A 16650-nucleotide genomic window follows, 5' to 3' on the forward strand; every position below is an offset into this window, starting at 1 on the left:
ACTAGGACCTGAAAACACTGATGGTCTTTGAAGCTAAGGCTCCAGTTGACTTGTAGATTAAGCAGCAAAAACTCCCCTGGAGTCCCTGGATGGAGCTCTGTCCATTTTACTGGAGAACGCTGCTTCTCTCTGCATTTCCAAAGCTTTATGTTCCCACACATGCAAAGGCTGTTGCACTGATTATTGCCTTTTTTTCTGTATTTATTGTTTTCTCCTTGCTGTGAAGATGTCGAGTTTAAGCGTGTTGAGCTTCCTCCAGTGTGAAAGGGATGTAATCTGCTGCTCTGGTAGCTTTAGCAGCCTGAACAAGTGGATTAATCAACCTGTTTTATTTGGCTGGAAATATAATCAGCTGAAGATCTGGAGTCTCTTGTTTTCAGGCTTTAGTTCCTCTTGTTTCCATTGAGGTTTCTGTCTTTACTTTCTCTGGAAGAGACAGAATGGCTCAGGATTAGGAATTGCTGATAAAGAAAGGAGGGGTTGAGTTTTCTTAAAGCAAAAGCAGTTTGCTCTATCGTGCCATGATCAGACCTCACCAGCGACTCATCTGGCTTGTGTGAAACCCTCTGGGTACCAAACAGGGGATGCACATACTCACCCTGAGTTGTGTTGAGCATGCATTTCACTGCCTGACCTTGTGTGTTGTGTTTGGTGGTATCAGAAGGCATCTTCTCTCCGACCTTGGGCTCCAGTGGTTTTATGAGAGCATCCCTATCATAGGGACCAAGTGACAGCTGTCAGGCTCGGGGACTGGCTTAGCAATGGCTTTAGGATGCTCTCGGGTGCCTGCATATGGTGCTTACTCACATAACATCCTTTCGTGTCTGGTGCTAAGGAGTCAGGAGGGTTTGTGTCTAATCCCATCGCGTCCATGGATCCCCTGTGGCCTGTCCTCACCTTTGCATTTCAAATCTCACTTGGGAAGTGGGAGCACTGATGAGGAAAACTCTTCCCCACCAGCCCTGGGTGTGCTGAGTTTTTACTGTGGAGGCCAGCATCACCCTTTGAAGTCTGGAAGTGCTAATTATTAATGGCTACAGCAGCTTGATCTCAAAATTGCTCCCTGGTGCCTTTATGCTGTGGCGGTGGCCAGGGTGTGGATGCATGGGCAGATTATGTCCTTTCACACAGGCTTATTTGTTAGTGTGGCTGGTTGAGATTAACCTTGGCTGATGGGGGTTGCTGTGTGCTCATGGGTTGGATGGGTTCTGGGGTACCAGGGGGTCAGGTGGCGGCAGGAGGAGATGCTGCAGGATGCGAGAGCATCCCTCTGTGTAACATGCAGTTCGTGGGCTTTGCACCAAAGGCACAATAAAGCCACTGGGCACCATGGGTTTAGCTGAAACCCTCCTTTTGCTTCAATTCAAGCATGTTTTCAACATCCCTTTTTCAATTCAATGGGTAATTAATGCATTATATGCCTTATTGCATGAAACAAATGGGCCTTTTCTCATGCCACGGCATTAGTAAGGCTTCCTTTGATGCTAATGGTGTTATTACTGATAAGAAACTGGTGTGAGAGTCCTCCCATTCCGTGTTTGTTCAGTGCTACCAAGATATAAGTTCCAACTTCAATGCATTTTTCTCATTCTGATTTAAGAAGCACTTCAGCCCCTCTGAGCTCCTGCTCACTCCTCTCCCATTCTCTCCCTTTTCCCCGTATCCCGATGTTTGTTTTTCTTTCCAAGCCTGTGATCATGTTAAAACCCCGGATTTTGTCTCCAAGAGAAGTAAATGGCTAATCCTCATGTTTGTGGAGACAAGCTTAGGAGTATCCCCTGCCTTATCACCAAAGCCTCTAACACCCGCCGCAGAGGCTCTGCCTCTTCCTTTACGTGCAGTGCTTTGGTTTTAAAGCAAAAGCTGGAGCTTTGCTGGGGGAGATGACTTAGGGATGGATGCTGTTTGCATGGATGCTCGGTGTTGGAGCAGAGATGCGGCCAGGGTGGTCCTGGTTGGGCTTTCCCTGCCTAAAGAACAGAACTCCTCTCTTCCACCCATGTGGTGAGCAGTATGGGTCTCTCTGAAGGACATTTTGCCCTGTGCATAGCAGATGGGTGGGCTGAAGAGCCCAGACCTTGCCTCGCTGTCCCCATACAGAAGAGCTGTCCCCAAACCCTGCATAGAGGCATCTTTAGGCTATACCAAGTGCTTCCCTTCCTGACAGCATTGCCTTCAATCCCCTGTGGTTCCTATAGCGTGCCACTGAGTCGCCACGTCCCAGATGTGAGCCCGTGTCTCTCTCATCACCTCTGCACCTGATTGGAGGGGACAAGGAGCAGTTGTGCCGCCGGCACCGGGCAGGAAATGCAGGTGGCTGGGAGCAGTTATAACCACGGGAAGGTGTCCTGTGCTGCTGCGGAAATGGGTGAAAGCTGAGTCAGGGCTGAATCAGGCTCCAGCCTCTGGCATGGGGCCACCGCTCGCTGGGATGCTCGGAGCCCAGATGGAGGAGGTGCAGCCAGAGCCCTCCATTGCTGGCTGTGGCTTTGGGTGGGATTAACTGGTTTAGCTGGTAAAGAGGAGCCTGGCTAATCGGCAGGTGCAGGGAGATGGAGTGGACCCGGTCCTGATCGCTGCCTTCATTATCCAGCTCAAGTGGAGGGGTTTGATTTAGTGTAGAGTGTGTGGAGAAAGGTCTGTGCACCCCATGGGGGGCAGGTCTCTTGTGGGGGTCCCTACAGCACTGGCACTATTGAAGGGGAAAGACTCTGGTCCAAGCCATGGAGTCATCAACAGCCAGATCCTGCCACACTGGGGCTGTGGTCCTTGAGGGGTTGGGAGCTTTCACATCCCAATGGGACAGAAACAGCCAAGTTGCTGAAGGCAGGTTTGGGACATCTTGCCAGTGCTGGTCCATTCTGCAGCTCTGGGTCACTCCTCTTCTTCCCATCCAGCCATTACACCCTTCAGTAGAGATCTTCCCATCTGAGTTTGCCCCATGATCAGCTCTTCCCCTGTGCTCAGCATGACCCAGGACTCTGAGGGGTGCACATAAATGCTTCATGCTCATGCACCCCTTTGGGTTTTCCAAGGGTGAGCAGCAAGTGGGACTCAATGATTGCAATGGGCTTTCGCAGCCTTAAAAATCTCCATCACTTTAGGTACAAGCTTGGGTCCTGCCTGAATGCCCCTGCTCTGCCACTGACCCAGTGGGGGGCACCAGGGGGGAACTGGGGCTGTATTGATGCTCATGGCTTGGGAAGGCAGCTTAAGCTTTCCTTGCTGAGGGCTCAGGGTTGTGCTCAATGTGGTTACTGAGATAGGTTCCTTCTGAGATGTCAGTGGGATTTACATTTGTTAAAGATATGGAAATGAAGCATATAGATGTGAAGGCTGAGGATAAGGAAGATGATCTCTGGACTTGAGATCAGTGCAGGAGCATCCAGGGTGGCGAGTGCCTTTTTTTCACTCAAGTAATAAACTGTGGGGTTTGTATCTTTGAGCTTAATATAAAGGGATGTTGCCCACAGCAGAAAATGTCACTCCCTTGCTTCCTCCTGCCTCCACGTTCCTGTCTGAGTCATTCTTGAATCAGATGCATCCAACTGTCCTGACTCAAGATTTTGAGCTTCTTGGACTTAGCGATGCTCATGAAAATCGGGATGTTTCTGGGAGGATCTGCAGAGCATCCTGGGTCTTGTTTGCTACCTTCCCCCTGTAGGGATCAGTGCTGGGATTTTGCTGCTTTCCTTTCAAATGGTACCCACTTTGGCCTTGATCCTGCCCATTGCCTGGCATGGACTGGGCTGTTGCAGAGGGGCAACACCACTGCAGTTAAGGAGTGATGGCAACAGCGCTCACCTCATGGGCTACGCTGAGTGTGTAACCTCAGGGAGTAAATAACCCCCATCATGAGGGGATGTGGTCCTTGTGCTGCTCCGGTGCAGCCTTGGAGATTGGCTTCAGAATCTTGGGGTGTACCCAGATGGGTGGTGGTGGTGGGCATTGAGTGTCCCCATCAGCTGTGTCCGCAGCACAGGGACATCAGGACATCCACACCCCATGGCAATGAGCACAGAACAGGCTGCCCCCGGGGAACAGAGGCCCCGGATGCGAGTCTGCTGAAGTCAGGGGAAAGATCTCAGAGGCTTTCTCTTTGACAAGAGCCCCTGGCCTATAAATACCCAGGGCTAAGTCATTGTGGTGCTGCTGTTTGCAGAGCCAAGGCCAGCTGATTGTCAGGAAGCGCTGTTGCGGGTGCGAGGTGCTCGCTGGTGCTTCCAAGCTCTTAGCATCGGAAATAGACTTGTGCCTGTGCTGTAGCAGGGATTTCTCTCGCAGCCATCTGGCTAAGGAGGGAAGGCTCCTTCTGCTTTACCTCTGACAAGCACTTGAAGTAAAGCAACAGCATAAAAACACGTGAAGGAGCTGGAATGCTCTGCAGCACTTAAACCACACCTGAGCCTTCAGCGAGCTCTTAAATGTGGTTGCAGAAGGGTTTGGGCTTGCTTTAAGGCTCCTGCCCTGGCTCTTGCTCTGTGTCTGAGCTCAGAAGGGCTGCCTTGTGCAGTGAGGCATCGCTCGGTGGGTGGAAGGGACCAGGGGGGCCGAGTCTGGCACTTTATAATTGGTTGGGGATATGAGTATGTGCTATGAGCTAAGGGCTAGATGGCAATCTCACCATCTGCCCTGCCTTGGGGGGGTCCTGTGTCTGCACCACCTCGGGAGACCACAACCGGTTGCCATTCGGTCTCATTAAACTGGCTCAACCCCAGGGTTTCGGGATTTGCTTCGTTGGGTTGGGTCAGGCTGTGGTTGGTTTTGCTTTGCTTCTGCTTCCAGGGAGCTCGAGGTTCCTGCGCCTCGAGGCTGCGCCATAAGATCAATGTCCTTGTTGTGCTTGGGGTGAAATCCATCCCAGTTTGGAGCTGGGGGCTGCCAGGGGAGAATGCTCCCAAAATCCCAGCAGGGCTTGTCTGGAAGGGTCTTTTATTGCATTAAAGCGTGTCAGTCTGGAGGCATTTTGAGCAAGACATTCTGGACTCGGGATAATCAAAGCTTATTTGTTTGGATAGAACTTTGTTCGCCCCTAATTCAATAGGAAACTTCCTGGCAGCGCTAGTCCTGGCTCCTCTGCAGCTCCCTCTGGAAGATGTCACCTCTTCTGATGGGGTCACTCACTCCCCTCATCTCTCTACTCCCTGCTTCTTTACAGCCAGCGATGCCTGAACGTGGTCCAGCTCTTCTGCATCCCAGCTGGTTGGGGTTCCATAGCAGAGCGGGTCGGGGGCACCCTTTGCTTTCAGCTATTTCATCGCGGCTCGGAACGCCCATGGGGAACGCTGGCTTCACGTGGTTTTCCTGGATTGTGCCTAGCTGCCTGTGAAGAACAGACCATCCAAACACAGTGCTGGAGCACTGAGCTGCCCAAAGCCGCTCTTTTGTTGGAGGCTGAACTCCTCCTCTGGCTGATGCTCATCCAGATCTTCCCATGCAGAATTCCTATTGCCCTTCGTCACATCCAATGCAGCGGGGCTGTGATGCCGGACAGGCTGCCAGCCCTCATGTGTGGCTATAGCTCTGCTCACCCCCCTTCAGGACTTATTCCCCTTGCTCTGAAAAGGACTTTTGGGGTCTCTGCTCCTGCTTTATGCATACATGGGTCCTATTCCAGTAAGTGAGGAGCTTCCCTGGAGCTGCATGAACTAATGCAAAGCCTTAGTGCTGCTTCGAGTAGGATTTCTTTCCCTGAACACCTGCTGTATGAATGAAAATTTGCCTTGTAAATGTGACCGATTCAGCCTGAGCATGAGATGGGCGCTTGCTTTCTGCCTGGAAAGAGGGGGGAAAAAGGTAAAACCTCGAAGGTTTTTCCTCTTCAAGCAGCTTGGCCTCGAAACCAACGAGAAGCCCAGCTCCTTGTTTTCCCCATTGCCCCCCATCCTTATAAATAAGCCACCAGAAGCATGACGAGGCAAGCATCCCTGCTATTTATAGCTTGTGCTGCTCCACATGCCTGCTTGAAAAAGCAGCCAGCTAAATGGCTCTGCAGCCTTTCAGCAGAAGCCTTGATGACACTGGCATTCTCTATGCATGGGTAGATGTATGTATATTTAAAGGGGGGTGGTGAGCGTTCACACTAAGCAGGCAGGATGGTTTCTGCAGCAGGGATATTGCTACTGAGCAAAAGGGAGTCCCTCTGTGCTGCCCTGGCTCACAGGAAGGGGTGCTGGCTTAGTTGGTAGCCCCATGGCCTTTGGCCAGCATGGGACTGATGCTACTGGGGATACTGTGCTGGGGCTGGTCCTCCCATCTCTCCCTAGCCCTTCAGTGGGGCCATCACTAGACAACACATACACTGGTATTCCCCAAGCTTCCTCAGATATATATATTTTGAAGCTGGATTAACCCTTTTATTCCTTTTTTATTGTCCTTTTTGGCATCACCTGTGTGTAATGAGGAGGCTGCTGGTAACCTTTACCTGTTCAACTGGTCCTGCCACTTCTCAGATAGATCTGCTTTATTCCTGGCAAATGATACTGCCACTGTTTTCAGGCAGCTTTACTCTATTTTGACTGACTGGCTGACTGTATTAACTGATAGCACTGCTTGGGCTGCTTTGATCCTGTATTATTTATGGAAATGATGGCATATAACTCTGTGTAGCTGATTAATGCTTGCATGTATTTTTAATGTGCTAGTTCTACTGTTTGATCTGTGCTAAATGATTATTCTCTGATGTGTTCCTTTTGGTTCCTTATGAAAAGGATATTGAAATGGACTGTTTGTTTTGTTGCTTTTTGTTCCTCTCCCACTGGTCTCACCTTGTGCTGGGTTTTAAGCCTTCACAGATCTTTCTCCCAGGCATGGCCCTGCTGCTGTCAACGTGGAGCATTTACACTTTAGTGCTCTTAATTTGAGCGTTTCATTGGTGGCATCACTCTTGAGTTCATCCCTGTGTGTGTAGTACTGGGGAGACAGAAAGTGGACAAAGAGCCATTAAGGTGATGCTCAGTCCTTGTGTGCTGTTGCTGAATCCCAACGTGGCTGTGATTCAGGTCCAGCAACACCTGAATGAGAAGGAGACTGGTTTGAATTGCTGGGGTATCATTAATGCTTCTGTGGCCGGTCACAGGATGGCAGGGTCTGGTCGATATTAAGGAAATCACTTTAATTGCTGGGGAGGGGTGTGCTCAACCCGCCGCTTCCTCCCTGTGGTGGGAGATGTGGTCGAGGCTGGGAAGGGACCGGTGGACCAAGGTGATGCTTCCCCCACCGCATCCCATGACGTGCACTGCTCCCAGCACTGCCACCGGGGAGGGAGCTTCACGTCCTTCATCCCTCCTCCACAATCCTTCCCCTTCAGCAGATATGGCCATTGGGGTGGAAACCAGGAGGTCATTGCAGAAGGACCATCTGTGAGCTGGAGGATCAGCACTTCCCCTCCCTGAGGGCAAAACACAGAAGTGGAAGATGTTTTTTTTCCCCTTTAATCTATATATTTTATCTCCTGCCTTTCATAACACCTCATTTTCAAGGGACAGGCCAGGATTGTCTCCAAACCCCATCCCACACCCAGTGTGTGTGGTCAGACCCACCTTCTCCCTGGGCACACCATGCTCCAGCAATAACAGGTTGTGAGGATGCTTTCATGAACAGTGCTGTCAAGATACAAAGCAATGCTAGCTAAAAACCTCTCAGTGCAGGCTTTCCCCCCTCTTCTGAACAGGGTTTTTTGTCAAAATCAGCAAAATACACATTTCAGCAAAAGATCCCTTTTCCTTTAATGGACTTTTTCCATTGGAAAGAGTTGAAACTTGGTGTTCTGTTCCTTTCCTCCACGTTTTTTGAAGCTCCTTGGTCCATGAGAAACTTCAATAATTCCCTTTTCCTCCTGCCCTCTATTTCAAGACAGATATAAATATATATAATGTATATATTTGTATAGATCTGCTTTTTTGTTGTTGGCTGTAACTCTTGCCTTTTGTCATCAGGAACAAAGCAAACATCATAGACTGTGCTTTTCCTGCTCTTCCTCTGCTCCAAACCAGAGACAGGCTAACCTGAGCGCTGCAAGGAGCCAGTTATTTAGGGAGGAACATCAGGATGGATGCACCACGTCAGGGAACAGGCAGGATTCTTGGATATGGCTCCTACAAACCAAATTGCTTCCCCAAAACGTGTCTCGCTTGCAGACTCATGAGTAATAGGGCAGAGGCATCCACACCTTCCTGGTGCTCTTCCTTTGTGGATGTGGAAAGAGGGCACAGTGCCTTGCGCAATGCTGGCACTGGCACAGGCTGTGTGTGTGTGTGTGTGGGGTGTTTCCATTCACCCTTTCCTACCCCAAACTCCAGCCTGAGGGCTGTGGGGAGCTGCAATGGGATGCAGTTGGGACCCCAGGGTACCCAGAGAAGGTGGAGAAGCTGCTCCAGGTTGTTGATCCAAAGAAAAGGGCTATTGGAATGGAAGCGGAGCACACTGATCTGTCTGCTCTTGCCTGGGCTGGGTGTTTGCTCACTTTGTGCCAGCACAGGAGATGTCTTTGATGGAGCCTCCCCAGCTCTGCCTTTCCCTGCTGTGGCCAGCTGGGTTTTTTCCCCATTCCCAGTGCTTGAAGAAGGATCTTGCGGGGGGATTTGCCTTGTTTTTAAGCTCTCGGACACGAGCACATCCATCCCATCTCCTGGCACTCCTCCAAACAGCCATGTCATGTTAAGCTCTGTCTTGTGGGTTTTCCAGCAATGCCCCCCTATTCCCAGGCAGCGTTGGGGGATCCCTCACTGGGGTCAGTGGGCTGCATGGCATCACCACCTCTTGCACAGCATCCCCTCTGCTGTGGGACCAGCTGGTGTGGGGAGCAGATGGGGAGGTGGAGCCGGGCTGCTGGGCCAGGTTACAGGCTATGATAAAGCAGAGTGATGTAGAAAACTAAATACCTGTTATCAGAGCAAAGCAAACAGAGCCTTCAGCTGCCTGCAGCCTTCCTCTCTTCAAGGGCACGGCGTGGAGCTCCCTGTAAAAGATGCTGTGTTATTAATTCGCTTGCTTTGGCTTGGTGCTGGTGTTGAGAAACCCAAGCTTGACTCCACATAATGAATAACAAACATTTGTCTGCATTTAACTGGTTTATTGTGAGCAGTTCTTCTTTTTCCTCCTGGAAGTTTACAGTAAGCTGTCGGCAGCGCGGCCCTTTGACGTGGATTAGTGCTGATGCCGTGCTGTTGGATCTCCCCATTCTTTTCACATCTTGGTGTGGTTTCTTTCCAAGGGAGGCTTTTGTGCGTGTCTAATCCAGTTAAAATGGAAAATAAACAGGAAAGGGGCTGAGCTCTAAGGAGGCAATTGGGTACAAGGGCAGTGCTGGCTTCCATGCAGGAGAAGGCAAGCTTTGGGGTGGAATGGAGGGGGTGATGGTCCTGCTATACCTCGGAGAGGATCTGTCCCCCCCAGCACCCCAGTTTTATGCCTGGAGCAATGGGTGTCACTGCTCGTTGGTTTGCAAACCCCTTAAAAGCTTCCCACTTAGGTGTGAAGACAGTGAGTTCAAGTTTATGGGCTGGGGAATCAGTGCTTCCCACTCTGCTTCGCCACCTGTAGCTTTGTGGTCCCTCTTAGGGACCTCCCTTGTGTCCACTGTTACATACATACATGAGCTAGGCAGCCCTTAGAGCTAATACCTCTCCCCCTACATACATATGTATGTATGTCATACCAGGTAATATACTTAAGTGTGTGCTGTATCAAAGTAGAGCTTCTCTGTGTGTGTCAGGTACCTGCAGCTCCCCTGGGTTTGGTAGGATTATGGATGCCTCTTTGCAGATGGGACTCGGATGCTCTTTTAGCAAGGCTTCTCTGGCAGCAGAGCCACTGGAAGGGGAGGTACCACTCCTCCCCCTGCAATGCCAAAACAGTCATTATAAAGCCCTCAAAAATGGGGAAATGGTCAGTATAGAAATGTCAGCAAACCTCTTCTGGCTGACCCTCCGGCTATGGAGGAAGCGCTGCGGTTTGGAGCTTCATTTTTGACTTGGGATCAGGCTTGTTTTTGCCAGCCCAAGACTGCATGTTCTGCCTTGGAGGTAATTCCCCCTTGGTGATGCTGTTCCTGTTTGCAAGATGCGAGTGGTGCTCCGGGAGGCTTTGAGTGCACATCAGTCCTTTGGGTTTAGCATCTTGGCTCAGACTCGGTCTTAGCTTAGTGCCTAAGCTGTTGGTGACATGGGGAGAGCTGCACAGTGACTGAAACCCTTGTGCCTCCATCCTTCCCATCACACTCTTAAGGCTCTTGCCTATTTAAAGAGGATTTGGCTGTTCTGCAGGACAAGGCTGTTACCTATTGAGCTCCATTGTATTTATTGTGGGGGTTTCAGAGTACTGGTTTCGACTCCGAGTTGTTTGTGGTTGCTGAACTTGTGCTGTTTAATGGAAACACCTTCCTCTTGAAGGTGACCTATTGCTGGGAATAAATACAAACCCCATGGCTAAGGCAGGAGCAACGGTGTCCATTTGTGTCGGCAGCAGCGTGGTGACCAAGGAGATGGAAATGCAAACCTGATGTGCTGCCCTGAAGGAAGTCAGGGTAAATTGAAGGGGAGCAGGAGGCAGAACCTGCTGCGGATGGACTTTGCCCCTGCTCTGTGTGCAAGGGGTGGAATTTGTGCTCTCTAAATGTATGACACCGCTGTGATCAACGGAGAAGGGTTTGGAGCACGGCTCGGATGCACTGTGGTGTCCCTGCTGCTGTCTGCTCCCCCTCAGCAGTCCCCAGCACAGAATGGATCTGTTTCATTTCCCTCTTTCCACTGATAAGTGACGGCTTTCTCCATCCAGGTGCCTTTTTCCATGACGTGCCCTGGCCCGTATCAGTTCCCTCTTTGAAAGCTCAACTTCTCTTCCGTAGGCTTGCCAGCAAATATTGTCTCATTACAGACCTGCACCCCGGTTTGGAAGGTGCTGGATGAAAGCAAAGGTGAAATAATGTTCTTAAAGGGGGGATTAAAGCCACCCAATGCAAGCTGGAGGGGAATGCATCGCTGTCCCATGCAAAGTGTAGCAGGGCAAGCAAAAGGCTGCATTATAAAACACAGGAATAAAACCCACGGAGCAGGAAACCCTTCTTCCCAGCTCACAAGGCATTTTCCTTGCTCTGTCGCAGCAGCTTGCTGCACATTAGAACCTACAGCTCCTTGTTCTGGCAGGAGTCACGGTAACTCCAAGTTAGCCCGTGGCACTGTGTCATCATAACCTTGAAACAATGGCAAAACCTGCCTGAAACCAGCTGTGATTACTCATGCTTCGTGCTATCCCTCTCTCCGGCTGGAGTATCTGCTATGGTAATTCCACTTATTAAGCAAGGAGACAAAACAGGGAGCCAAGCTGGGGAGCAATGAGAGATCTGGGACTTGCTGGCTTCTGACTGTCAAGTCCCTTCTCCCTTCTTCTGTGCAGCCTTTAAAGTGAATGAAAGAGGAAGAAAGGTACTTTTGCTGTTTGTAATGACTAAAAGTCTGCATTTAAATGTGTTTATTTAGAATAGGGAGGAAAAAAACCCAGGGAAGTTTATTGGGAATGAATCCTGTGATGCTGAGGCTTTAGTTCATCCCTGAGCTTGTAAATGCAATGAGCTGAGAGGGACGGGGGTCTTAGCTCAGGCTCTGCAGAGCTTCTTTTGATTAACACTTTCAGTAAGTGTTTATTAACACTGTGGATAAAAGAAGCCTTTGTTAACGGGGCTGTCCCTTTGCTCCTCTGGTGGAGGAGCTGAATCTTAAAAGGAGCAGCCCTGGGCACCTGCTGGAGTTACTGATGGAAGTTTTCATTCCAGATTTTCTCCACAGGCTTCAGCATAACCCAGCCTCAACCCCTCCAAAGCTGCTCTGCCCTTTCTTCCTCCTTAAAAAGGCCAAAAACGGTGTAAAAAATGCCTCTTGCCCCTGCCCTGTGTCTGCAGAGAGCATCACTGCGTGCTAGACCAGCTGACGAGACGTGCATGAGCCCCTTCAGCAGCTCTGCCTTGAAAGGATTTAAATAGAATTGCTCCTGATGTTGGCTGTTGCTCATGTGAAGTGCCATGGGAGAGGGGAGTCTTCTGTATGGGTGGAGAGGGTGTGCTGTGCTCCATCATGGAAGCTCCTGTGCATCCAGGAGGTAATCCGGTGATACAGGAGGGACACATCCGCCTGGTCCCACGGTCCATGGGGTGTGATGGAGGAGCGGGAAGTGGGACTCGGGGTCTGACCTTGCTGCTTGTCTTGCAGCAATGTGGACCCCCTTGGTCCACATCCACTTCCCTTGGATGTCCAAAGCCTCCCTTTGGATGCATCTCTGCTCTTGGGGAGTTATTAGAGCAGTTCAGAAAGCGCTCCTGCTCACTTGGATTGAAGCCTGGGCTGCCCCAGAAGGTGAAGACCATCTCCAGAGGTTATGTGTGTGGCAGCCATCCGAGGGAGCATCTGCTGCTTCCAGGAGCTGCAGAGCTGCTCCTCTGCCTCTCGCCAACGCCTCGCTGCGGGAGGACGTGATTCCCAGCATTTTCCTATTGAATTATGGATTGATGGCAACACCGTTGCTGTTAGCATCCCCGTGTGCTGTCTTCCCTCACAGTGCTTTAAATGAGAAAGAAAGGATGACTTCTCACCACATCCATCCTACATGGAACTGAGCTTTGGTAGCTCTGCCTGGTGTCAGTGATGAGTAGTTAATGGTGAGGACTGAGGAGATGCTATCGCATCTGCAGGTGCTGTCAGCAGGCAAGGTCCAGAGATGTATTTTGGGTTTAGGTATGTGCGGGCAGGAGGTAGCTCCTGTAGCTGGGCAGATTAGTTCCATGCAAGCTGGACAAGGTCCCTCCTCTGCAGCCTGTGTTAGTGGAGCAAAGGAGTCCTGCCCTGCCTAGACCTTTGCAGACTGCTGAGTGGCAAGGGTAGCACTGTCCCATCGTATCCCATTACTGCATCCACATCCTTCCCTGCAGGGACCATCCTGGCCCCTGTCTGCATTGCAGCAAAGCATCAGCAGTGAAGGCAAAGTAACTTGGGTTGTCATGTGCAAGCCCATGCAGGAGCCTGGCTCTGGACTGGAGGAGCCTCACCCAGGCGAGTACCAGCTCTGTACAGTGGGAGCAGTAAAACAGAGATTCATCGGAGCTCATCCTCCAGCTCATCCCCTAACCCCTGTTTTCTTGCTGGTGATTTGTGCAGCACAACATGATACCCCAAATATAAATGGCTGGAAGGATGGTTCTCCCTCAGGATATTTCTCTGCAGTGCCTTTAAAGCTCCTGTAGAAATCACTGTGTTCATTCACGAGCTGCAATTCCCTAAAGCACCGAGCAAAGTTGGTGATTTTAATTACTTTTTGCAGGGATCTGAGCACACGGAGCCTTCAACAGATGATTATAGTTCAGATTATTCATGCAGCTCTTCCTAATCCCTTTCTCTCCTAGGACATGGTCGGTAGGTACTAAAATTGAAGCCTACTATTAAATTCCCAGCCCTGTCCCGTATGAGCTGTCTGGATCTTTGAATGTGGAAGCATTTTGCTGACTAAAGTACTTGCATTTCCTGAGAGGTGCTGCTGAAAGAGGGATGCTGTGTGCTGCTGTGGAGGGACTTGCCAAAGTTCCATTTCATCCTGTTTATCTCTAAGCCCTGAGCCGGGCTGGCTTTGTCGCATGCTGGGTGGTAAGAAATACAGAGATTTTCAATCAGAAGCATGGAATATTTATATGGCTGCAGATGCTTGTGGAAATATTAGTGGGAAAAATCAAACCAACGCAAGTAAAATGCCAACAAAACTATTTCTGCAGTAATTAAAGGGCTTGGATCAGTTTTCTTTCAACTGTTGAGGTTTTAATCCTGCAGCATTTAGCTGGTCTGTTTGAAGTTACTGTACTTTCTTGTATCATAAACAGTTTAAGGCCACATTCCTCTTGGTACACAGCCTGCTTAGGAAGAGACCCGGAGGGTTTGTCTGCGGGTGGAAGTGTATTCTTATATAGGGATGAGTGTTCAGCTGCAGCTGTGCAATCCCTCCTGTGCATTCTTCTGCCTTATAACCTGGACCATTCCTGCTTCTCCTGACATCACCTTGTCCCGTCGATGGGAGCTCCTCAGCTGTTTTGCTCTGTGGTGGTGCCACGAGCTGGGTGTCTCTCAGCGCAGGAGGAACAGGAGGTTAATGAGAATCCAGGTTTCCCTTGGTTTTGGCAGGGTTTGATCCTTGTCTCCCAAGACAGCTTTACACCTGCGAGCCTGACTTCTTTGATGCACGTTTACATGGGAGTGAGCCTGTTCAAAGCTCGCCGTGCAGGTTGGTAACTTGTTCAGCATCAAAAAGGAAGGGAACAAAACAGCATTGCTCCATGTTCGCATTTCACAAGGAGCTTTCAGAAACCAAATGTCTCTGTGCTCAATTGCAGGTGCAGGGAAGGAGTAAAAACCACTAATCCCAAGGAATAAGCAGCCTTGGCTTTAACGTGTGGTTGTGGGTTAGCTGGAAAAGAGTGGTTGCTTTATTCATGGTTGGTGGGGTAGGAGGGCTGTGAATAAAGGGAGTGATGCTGCATCCCCTTGAGAATGCAGATTAAAGGCAGAGGGGTGACATGGTCTGGGCTGAGCTGGAGCTTGGCTGAAACCCCAAGTCTGCCTGCTTCTTGCTGGTAGAAAGTGCTTGTGTGACCCTGAGGGTTGGGACCTTGGCTTTATTGTTCTTTCCAAGTGATAAGAGAAGTTTAATCTGATGTAATTTTGCTCGACAGATATGTTCAGTCTTCTAACAGCATTACAAGTGAGGTAAAAGCATTGAGGAATTCCTGCTTCCCCCCCCCCGTTGACCCATACAATCCTTTTATGGAACAGCACAAGTGACTTGTATAAAGCTCTTAACAGCATTAATGTGAATGATGCTGTTCTCTTCATCAGCAACATGCCTGGCTCTGCAGTGCCTTGAGCCTGATGGAGTCCTTAAGTGCCCTGAATCTGATGCACTCAGTAATAAGATGAATGCAAAATAACAAGACGCTTTTCTATGTATATAAAACATTTTGGGGGTAGCCCAGAGATCCTATTCCTACCACGCTGGCTCTGCACTGTAGCCTCAAGTGAGAGTAAATGACAGGTCTGAGCACTTTAATGCACCTTGGTAATGCAGGGTTTGACTCTTGTGCTCAATGCCATCTAGATGCAACTGAGCTCATCTCTGATCCTCAGATGCTCCTCAGTTCCCTATGGGAGAGCTCAACACTCCTGTACCTTCTCAGATCTGCAAGCCGTGGGGTGAAGGCTCACTGCAGTGGTTGGAGGCAAAAGCATCCTTATACTGGGATAGCAGCTTCTGCATTCATGGTGTCAGCTTGGTTGCACCCAGCTACCCAGGTGAGGAGTGATGGAGTTGAATGGAAAAGCTGCTTGACCATGCTGGGATGGTGGCATCAGAGATGAGGAAGGGATGGGCTGGAGCTCAGCGAGTTGTTTGGCAAGGGCTGGGTAAAATAGGGCCTTCTCTTAACAGACAGCAGCTTGTGATGCTCACAGATGCGCTCATCCTGTATCCCATCCTGGGATGGCACTGGCCTGACCTTCATCCAATTGCTGGGGAAGGTTTAGTGCGCTGGTGGGTTGTACTGTGGGGATGAAATCTCTTCTTGGGACTAAAGGAGAGAGGCAGGGGGAAGGAGCACAGCTGTGCCTTTGGCTGTAATAAGAAAAGATTCCCAGTGGGAATACCCGTGTCTAACCCTTTAAGGGGGATTTGTGTGCCTGGGGGGAGGACTGGAGCTGTAACCATTCCTGAGCAGTGGAAACAAGGAGAAACCGGAGCTGCAGGGTCAGAGCAAAGCTTCAGCCCTTCAGGGCTGGACAGAAGATGATGCCAAGGGCATAATCCTAACCTTGCAGCCAGTGTTTCAGGGACTTCCCTTCAGGATGCTTCTAGAGCCCTCTGTTTAATAGCTACCAGTGGATCTATGCTCTGTGAGCTTATCCAGTCCTCCTTTGAAGCCATAAGTATTTCTGGCTCCCAGAGCATCCCCTGACAATGAGTTCCACAATTTAATTATAAGGGGGAAGGAAATGGCCTTGGATGGGTTTTTAAACCTTCTGCCTGATCCCTTTATTCCCGATTTGTCAGAAATGGTGCCTGGAGAGGGATTGGGAGGGGGGAAATGAGGGAGAAGGGAGAGCAGGCAGGGATTCAATTTAGGAATGAAGTCGGGGGTGAGGGGGGGAGCTGCTACACTAATACCAAAACAGAGCCTTTCAGGGATGGGATGCTGTTGTGTGTGGGAATGCAGTAGCTCCATCCTCTCTGTGCAGATGAATGGGATACTGAGTCAGTGCTGATTTAATATCTGGAAGGTCAGACTGGTGTGAAGCGAGATTTCATTGGAATAAACCCAGTGTAACTACAAGCCTGGCATCTTTACTGCTCTTCTAAATCCAGCAGGATACCTGATGGGGTATTTGGGAGGTGAGGTTTCCACTGAGCTGTGTCTTTGCACAGTTCATGTGAGGCTGAGAAACCATGCTGGGGCTTCACCCAAAACCAGAACAGTAACTCCAGGTTAGAGCTATCTATCTATCTATTTATTTGTCCATCTATCATCTATCTATTTGTCCATCTATCTATCATCTATCTATCTATCATCTACCTGTATTATTTTTCCTTCATCTATTCCAGAGAATAGGAAATGGCTGTCTCCCTGGG

At 49.9% G+C, this 16650-nt stretch overlaps 1 protein-coding gene across 1 annotated transcript in view; it reads left to right on the top strand.

Moving 5' to 3' along the window:
- Positions 1-16650, top strand: part of MEGF9 (multiple EGF like domains 9) — a 47870-nt gene that overhangs the window by 1313 nt on the left and 29907 nt on the right. The gene's annotated exons all lie outside the window — the stretch shown is intronic.

This window comes from Pezoporus occidentalis, unplaced genomic scaffold (genome assembly GCF_034315485.1).
Source record: "Pezoporus occidentalis ecotype Australia unplaced genomic scaffold, CSIRO_AGI_Poc_V1 ctg64, whole genome shotgun sequence".
NCBI lineage: Eukaryota > Metazoa > Chordata > Aves > Psittaciformes > Psittacidae > Pezoporus > Pezoporus occidentalis.